Source organism: Suricata suricatta, chromosome 1 (genome assembly GCF_006229205.1).
Source record: "Suricata suricatta isolate VVHF042 chromosome 1, meerkat_22Aug2017_6uvM2_HiC, whole genome shotgun sequence".
Classification (NCBI taxonomy): domain Eukaryota; kingdom Metazoa; phylum Chordata; class Mammalia; order Carnivora; family Herpestidae; genus Suricata; species Suricata suricatta.
Window position 1 is genome coordinate 125,923,932 of NC_043700.1, and position 8,412 is coordinate 125,932,343.

The 8,412-nt window shown below is 41.7% G+C and overlaps 1 pseudogene; it reads left to right on the top strand.

Annotated features, from left to right (window-relative positions):
* Window positions 1–1,523: 1,523 nt before the first annotated feature.
* On the top strand, window positions 1,524–2,433 carry LOC115280201 (annotated as a pseudogene).
* The last annotated feature ends 5,979 nt before the right edge of the window (window positions 2,434–8,412 follow it).

The following is an 8,412-nucleotide window of genomic DNA, read 5'->3' on the forward strand; positions in this document are numbered from 1 at the left end:
CATTTAAAAATATTTATTTAAAATATATAAATCAAGGGGCACCTGGGTGGCTCAGTTGGTGAAGTGTCTGCTTTAGCTGAGGTCATGATCTCCCAGTTAGTTAGTTAGTTCAAGCCCCACACCAGGCTTACTGCTGTCAGTACAGAGCCTGCTTCAGATTCTCTGTCCACCTCTCTCTCTGTGCCTCCCCTGCTCATGCTCTCTCTTTCAAAAATAAATTAAAAAAATTTTTTTAACATTTATTTATTTTTGTGAGACAGACATATCATGAGTGGTACAGGGGCAGAGAGAGAGAGGAAGACACAGAATCCAAAGCAGGCTCCAGGCTCTGAGCTGTCAGCACAGAGCCCAACACAGAGCTCAAACCCATGAACAGGGAGATCATGACCTGGGCCAAAGTTGGATGCTTAACCGACTGAGCCACCCAGGGGCCCCTAAAAATAATTTTTTTAATGCTTATTTCTGAGAAAGAGAGCATGAGTCGGGGAGGGACAGAAAGAGAGGGAGATACAGAATCTGAAGCAAACTGTCAGCACAGAGCACAACATGGGGCTGGAACTCAGGAACAGTGAGATCATGACCTGAGCTGAAGTCAGAGGCTTAACCCACTGAGCCACCCAGGTGCCTCATCTCAAAAATAAAACTTTAAAAACTTTTAGGCATGACTGAGTGGCTCTGTCAGTTAGGCGTCCAACTTTGTCTCAGGTCATGTTCTCACAGCTCATGAGTTGGAGCCTTGCATGGGACTCTGTGCTGACAGCTCAGAGCCTGGAGCCTGCTTCAGATTCTCCATCTCCTTTCCTCTCTGCCCCTCCATAGCTTGCACTCTGTCTGTCTGTCTCTCTCTCTCAAAAATAAATAAACATTTAAAAAATGTTTTTAGGCATGTCTGAGTGGCTCATTTGATTAAGCGTCTGACTTCAGCTCAGGTCATGATCTTGCAGTTTGTGGGTTCAAGCCCCGCATCAGGCTCTGTGCTCAGAGCCTGAAGCCTGTCTTCATATCCTGTGTCTCCCTCTCTCTGTCATCCTCCCCTGCTCGTGCTTTCTCTGTCTCTCAAAAATAAATAAAAAACATTAAAAATTTTTTCTTATGTTTTTAAAGACTTTAAAAAATAAAATAAAATAATGATAAAAAGAAATGGAAAATATTGGGTGTCTTCTACAGGCTGGCTATGATGATAAAAAATTTCATTTGTAAAAATGACTTCCAGGCAGACAAAGGATTTACATATAAAACATAAAACCTTAAGAGCTTTAGAAAAAAAAAATCTTTATGTTTCATGAATAGGAAAGTGTTTTTTTTAAGTTATGAAGAGCTCAACCTATTAGATAAAGCTTCATACATTTTGTTATCATTCTAATTAAGAATTTCTTATTATCAAACATTACCATTAGAAAGTAAGAAGGGGGCGCTTTCCACTGCAGACACCACCGAGTAAGCACGGTTAAAGTCTCCCCTCCCACCACCATCAGGTGTCAATCAGAGTCTCCCAAAGAGCCTGAACAGCTGCAGAAGTCTTTCATTGGAGGTTTGAACTTTGAAACAACCGATGAGAGTCTGAGGAGCCATTTTGAGCAATGGGGAACGCTTACGGACTGTGTGGTAATGAGAGATCCGAACACCAAGCGCTCCACAGGCTTTGGGTTTGTCACCCATGCCACTGTGGAGGAGGTGGATGCAGCCATGAATGCGAGGCCACACAAGGTGGAGGGAAGGGTTGTAAAACCAAAGAGGGCTGTTTCGAGAGAAGATTCTCAAAGACCCGGTGCCCACTTAACTGTGAAAAAGATTTTTGTCAGTGGCATTAAAGAAGACACTGAAGAACATCATCTAAGAGATTATTTTGAACAGTATGGGAAAGTTGGAGTGATTGAAATCATGACTGACTGAGGCAGTGGCAAAAGGAGAGGCATTGTTTTTGTAACATTTGATGACCATGACTCTGTAGACAAGACTGTCATTCAGAAGTACCATACTGTGAATGGCTACAGCTGTGACATGAGGAAGGCTCTATCTAAGCAAGAGATGGCTGGTGCTTCATCCAGCCAAAGAGGTGGAAGTGGTCCCGGAAACTTCGGTGGTGATCATGGAGGTGGTTTTGGTGGGAATGACAACTTTGGTCATGGAGGAAACTTCAATGGGCATGTTAGCTTTGGTGGCAGTCGAGGTGGTGGTAGATATGGTGGCAGTGGAAATGGCTATAATGGATTTGGTAATGATAGAAGCAACTTTGGAGGTGGTGGAAGCTATAATGATTTTGGCAATTACAACAATCTTCAAGTTTTGGACCCATAAAAGGAGGAAATTTTGGAGGCAGAAGCTCTGGCCTCTATGACGGTGGAGGCCAGTATTTTTCCAAACCATGAAACCAAGGTTGGCTACGGCAGTTCCCACAGCAGCAGTAGCCATGGCAGTGGCAGAAAATTTTAATTACTGCCAGGAAACAAAGCTTAGCAGGAACGGAGAGCCAGAGAAGTGACAGGGAAGCTACAGGTTACAACAGATTTGTGAACTCAGCCAAGCACAGCGGTGGCAGGGCCTGGCTGCTACAAAGAAAACCTGTTTTAGACAATACTCACAAGTACGGGCAAAAAACTCGAGCACTGCATTTGTGACTAATTGTATAACAGGTTATTTTAGTTTCTGTTCTGTGGAAAGTGTAAAGCATTCCAACAAAGGGTTTTAATATAGTTTGTTTTTTTGCACCCATGCTGTTGATTGCTAAATGTAATAGTCTGATCATGATGCTGAATAAATGTGTCTTTAAAAAAAAAAAAAAGAAGGAAGCACCCCTGTAGCTCAGTCCATGAAGCATCCAACCGTTGATTTCAGCTCAGGTCATGATCTCATGGTCATGAGATTCAGCCCTGCACTGAGTTCTGCACTCAGGGCAGAGCTGCTTAAGATTCTCTCTCTCCCTCCTTTTCTCAAAATTCTAAGTGATATAACCATCTTGGAAAACAGCTACCTAGTGACATCAGTCACCAGCACTGTGAAATCAGCAATTCTACTTCTAGAGAAACTCTTGATTTTCTATGTTAACTTACACATGTCACAAATGTTTGTAGCAGCATTGTCTATAATCATAAAAAACTAGGAATGACTCAATTACCCATCAACAGAAAAGATGAGAAAAGTATGATAAATGCATCCAATGTAATAACAGACAACAATAAAAAATGAATAAACCATAACAAAATGCATTAACAAGAACAAATCTCTCAAATACAATAGTGAGCAAAGAAAATAAGTTGCAGAAAAATACATATAATATGTTACCATTTATTTAAAGTTCAAAAACATGCAAAATAAATGCAAATTTAATTATCCTTTCTACCTTTACTTTTTTCTTTCTATCTTTATTTAAATGGCACATGCACATACACCATTAAGTGCCAAACAAATGTAATTATTTTAGAATATTTTAAAAATTGTATTAAACATACAATTAGCTCTGAATTGAGATAAGTCATTCACAGAATGTGATAGGTTTAAAAAATTTTTTTTAATGTTTATTAATTTTTGAGAGACAGAGAGAAAGAGAGAGAAAGAGAAAATGAGCAGGGGAGGGGCAGAGAGAGAGAATCTGAAGCAGGCTCCAGGCTTTGAGCTATCAGCACAGAGCTGGATGCGAGGCTTGAATTCTTTAACCATGAAATAATGACCTGAGCTGAACTCAGATGTTTAACCAACTGAGCAACCTGGGCAACCAGCATTCCCAGAGTGTGATAGGTTTAAATTAGAGTCATGAATGTAGAGATAGAGTGTTAGGAATATGGTAGGGTCCTCTCCCTAAGAAATATGATAAGAAAAGAGCTCAAGATAAAGGGAGGCAAACTGGCTATGTGCCATGCCTATGTGACCTCCTGTAACATGAGACTACCCAATCAGACTGTATATCTATACATTATCTATATGTGGGAGCCAAGAAGTAGAAATGCATAAAAAGTGGTGTTTGGAGCTCAGTTTTTTTGGCTATGAATCCAACTGAGCCTGTTCCAGCACAAATAAAGTTGCTTACTGGAAAGAAAAGCCTCAGTGTCATGATTAATTGTGCGAGAATCCCGCTCCAGGAGAAAATGAGATCTTGTGAACAAAGAAACTGCAAGATCATGTTTGGATTTGGGTAGAAAAAAGAAAAGAGATTAAAAAGAAGTTCCTCTATTTCAAATTTTGGAGGCCAAGGGAATTTGGGTGTCCCTGAGGAAGTTGGGAATAGTAACTGATTGGAAGTCAGGACTCAACATGCTGATACTCAATATTGATAGGACAGCCAATGGAAAGATCCAGTAGGTTTTTAGAAAGACTCATGTGAGAGGTGTCTGGCTGGCTTAGTCAGTAGAGCTTATGATTCATATGATCTTGGAGTTGTTATGGGTTCAAGCCCCATGTTGGATATGGAGCTTACATAAAAAGCAAACAAACAAAACCCTCATATGAGGCGATCACTGGTACAGGAGTCAAGTTTACACTTAAATGTGAATTAGATACCTGAAGCCAGAAGGGGTCAGAGGACTCTATTAGACAGGTCTATTCTGTAGGAAGAATAACTGAGTAATAAAGAGCAATACAGCATGACCTTCAGCTCATACTATGGCAGCATCTTCCTATAATTGTCCTTATGTATAGGAATAAGGCAATTCGGGGGCACCTGGGTTAAGCATCCAACTCTTGGTTTTGCCTCAGGTCATGATCTCATGGTTTGTGATTTCAAGTCCCTCATCTGGCTCTGGGCAGATCCTGTTTAGGATTCTTTCTCTCCCTCCCTCTCTCTCTCTGTCTCTCTCAATATAAATGAATTCAAAAATAACAAAGAAAGAAGGCAACTTATAAAAAAAAAAGGAAAAGAATTGCCAATGAGAATATTAAAAGTTCATCCTTATTATTAATCAAAGAAACAAATATTGGCACAGACTTTAAAAAGAAAATAGTTGGGCACCTGGGTGGCTCAGTCGGTTAAGCCTCGACTTCGGCTCAGGTCAGATCTCAGGATCTCATGGTTGGTGGATTCAAGCCCTGCATTGGGCTCTGTGCTGACAGCTCAGAGCCTGGAGCCTGCTTCCAGTTCTGTGTCTCCTTTTCTCTCTGCCCCTCCCCCTCTCATGCTCTGTCTCTCTCTGTATCAAAAATAAATTTTAAAAAAAACATTAAAAAAAATTTTTTTAAAGAAAAAAAGAAAATAGAATTGATAGAGTTGTCAGAAAATAAACAATTTCATCATTACTGCTAAGAGTATAAACCTTCCTAGGAGCCACTTAGGTTAAGATACCACAAATTGTTTGAATTTATGTGCCCTCTGATGTTGTAGTTCCACATTTTGGGAACTATCTTGGTGATTTAGCTACAAGTTAGACAGCCTGTTTTGAAAACCAAAATAACCAAAACTGAAAGCTTGATTAAAGGAATAGTAATGATAAATCCATCCAGTGAAACAGTCTACAATTTTCTCTTCTTTAAAAAAATTTTTTAATGTTTTAATTATTTTTGAGAGAGAGACAGTGTGAGCAGGGGAGGGTCAGAGAGAGAGAGGAAGACTCAGAATTGGAAGCTCCAGGCTCTGAGCTGTCAGCACAGAGCCTGATGAGGGCCCTGAACCCACGAATCATGAGATCATGACCTGAGCTGAAGTTGGATGCTTTTTTAATGTTGTCAAACATAAATATTTTTTTACTTGACAAGTTTTTCAATATATATTCTCAAGTGAAAAAAAAAAGAGTATTAATGCACGTAAAGAAAATGGTTCAAAGGATACACAGCAAGACATTAACCATCACTATTTTAGAATGATGTTGTTTTTATTTTCAAATTTTCAACAATAAGCATATGGTGTTCTTATAATAAGAGAAAACACTAACATTTACTTTTAGTTTAAAAAAGTCTTTGTAATTTTTCTCCAGTGTTTCAAAAATGTGTTTAGATGTCATAAAATCAAAGAACAAGGAAAATATCAGGGTAAAAAAGTAATATCTAGTAAGCACATCCTTTATATATTCCTGCCACAAGTAAGCTAGCTACCACTGGTATATCTCATTATTCTATCCTGTAAATAAACCTGAAGAATTTTTTAAATTTTTATTTATTTTTATTTTTTTATTTTTGAGAGACAGAAAGAGACAGCATGAGCAGGGGACAGAAAGAGAGGGAGATACAGAATCTGAAGCAGCCTCCAGGCTCTGAGCTGTCAGCACAGAGCCCGACGCGGGACTCCAACCTATGAACCGTGAGATCATGACCTGAGTTGAAGCTGGCCGCGTAACCAACTGAGCCACCCAGGTGCCCTTAAACCTGAAGAATTTAAGTTAGAATTATTTCATTTGGTAAGTGATTCCCAGGGGCAGCAGAGATGCCGAATGAGAAAGAAAAGAGAAGAAAGCTATTAAAGGTGCATTATCATGTAGATTATCTCTGGGCAAATGGGTTCAGTTCCCTGAGGAATTCTGGGAAACTGGGTTGAAGGTACCTCAGAGTTGCCCCCCACCCCTGCCATGTAAGTGTGTCTGCTCTGAATCTTAGTCATCAACTCCCTCAGTCACTGGTTGAGAGATGCTTGTGACAGAGGGAATCCGGGTAACTTCCCAGCCTTCTGGCCTCTCTTGCCTTTGGGTAGTTAGGCAGACAAAAAAACAAAAACAAAACACAACAAAAACTCTCAGGTAGAGTCATAGATGTCTGCCTAGGGAAACCTAGGTTCCACCTGCCCAACTTTAGGAACACACCTACTGACACTGTAAAAATCCTAACATCTGGATGTCTCCTGCTTTCCAATACCGACTGCAAATAATTTTTCCCCCATTGAATGCCTACATAATAATCAAAGGTATAATATGATGGGGTAGGTAGGGTGTGTTGATGGTTAAAAAGAAGAAGGGGAGAGGAGTTAAACTGTGCTCCATCTCCTGTCCTACATTCGTCCTATTACTTTATCTGTGCATGGTGTTTCTCTACATGTTGGGCAAAGTCCAAGATTCATATGGTAGAGAAGGAAGGGATGTTGGTGTCAACTCAACACAAAACCTGGATCTGAGCTTTAGAATTGCATCTCTAACCACTAAGCAGCATTCCTGATATAGTTGAATAGGTACATCAAACTTAAAATTTCCAAACCCGGAGGGTGGAGCCAAGATGGCGGAGAGGAAGGGAGCTCTGTAAACTCCGTCCGCACCATTTTTCGAACTGAGAAGGATATTACTTCATCTGCGAGAGCGGAAGGAGAAAATACGAACTCCAGAAGGAATAGAACCTCAAGGATATCTGAGTGAGTGGGGGCGAACAGGGGAGATCTGAAAACCGGCCAGCCCGGGACGGGCAGGGGAGGTAAGATCCCCAGCCCAACATGGCGCAAGCGCGCAGCGCCCGAGAGACAAAGGGAAGAGACGGAACGCACTCATGGAGCTGTCTCTGGGGAAGAGGTATAGAATGCTAGGCTGCGCTTGGAGACAGAAACCCACTCCATAGATAACTGCTGGGCAGCTGGAATCCCGAACTGGGGTGGCGCAAGAGAAGGAATAGCCCCCAGCCCTAAGCCATCTCGGCCGGGGAATCAGGCCCCTGTGGCGGCGAGAAGTGGCTGCTCTGGAGAGGCGCGCGCCGCGGTGGAAGTGGCCCGAGCGGCGACTTCGCCAGGTGGGAGCATTTCGAACTTGGTTTTGGGAACGGGACCACAGACCGCATTTCCACGGCACACCTCGCCCTCTGCACGGACTGCGTGAATCCCGGGTCCCCACAGGGAAGAAATAAGGCGCGCACAGACAGGACCCTCAGCCAGGAGTCGGTGGCGGGTGGAGGCCCGGGCACGCGCGCTTAGAATGTGGGAGCTCCCAGCAGATTTCCAGGAGCGCACAGCTTCTTGAGCTGGGCTATCGGAAACTAAGAGAGACTCGGTTTTTTGTTTTTTGCTTTTTTCCTTTCCCCCATTGCAATCGCGATCCTGACTGGGGGTGGGGACTCCGCAATTGAGTCTGTGAAGGTGCGCACTTCACCTTCTGCTGCTCATTTCGCCTCAGGCAGGGGCGGAGCCTCTGAGAACAGACTCCAAGACTTACAACATCAAACCAAGCCTACCCACCAGGGGGAGCTGCTGCTTGCTTTTTTTTTTCCCCCTTCGGTTTTTTTTTGTTTTGTTTTGGTTTTTTTTGGTTGTTTGTTTTTTTAATATATAAAAAAAATTTTTTTTCTTCACAAGTTTCGTACTTATTTCTTTGTCATTATTACCTTTTTTTTTCTTTTTCTTTACTCAATTCCTTTAAATTTTACTCCTTATATTCCTTTCTCCTTTCTCCCTTACTTTTTCACCTTCTTGCAACCCAGATATATTCTCCTGTATCTCATCCTTACCTCTCCCCTAAACTGGTCATACACTTTTAAGCGGTCTACTGTCCGTTGTGGTCTCCGACCCCCTTTTATATATTT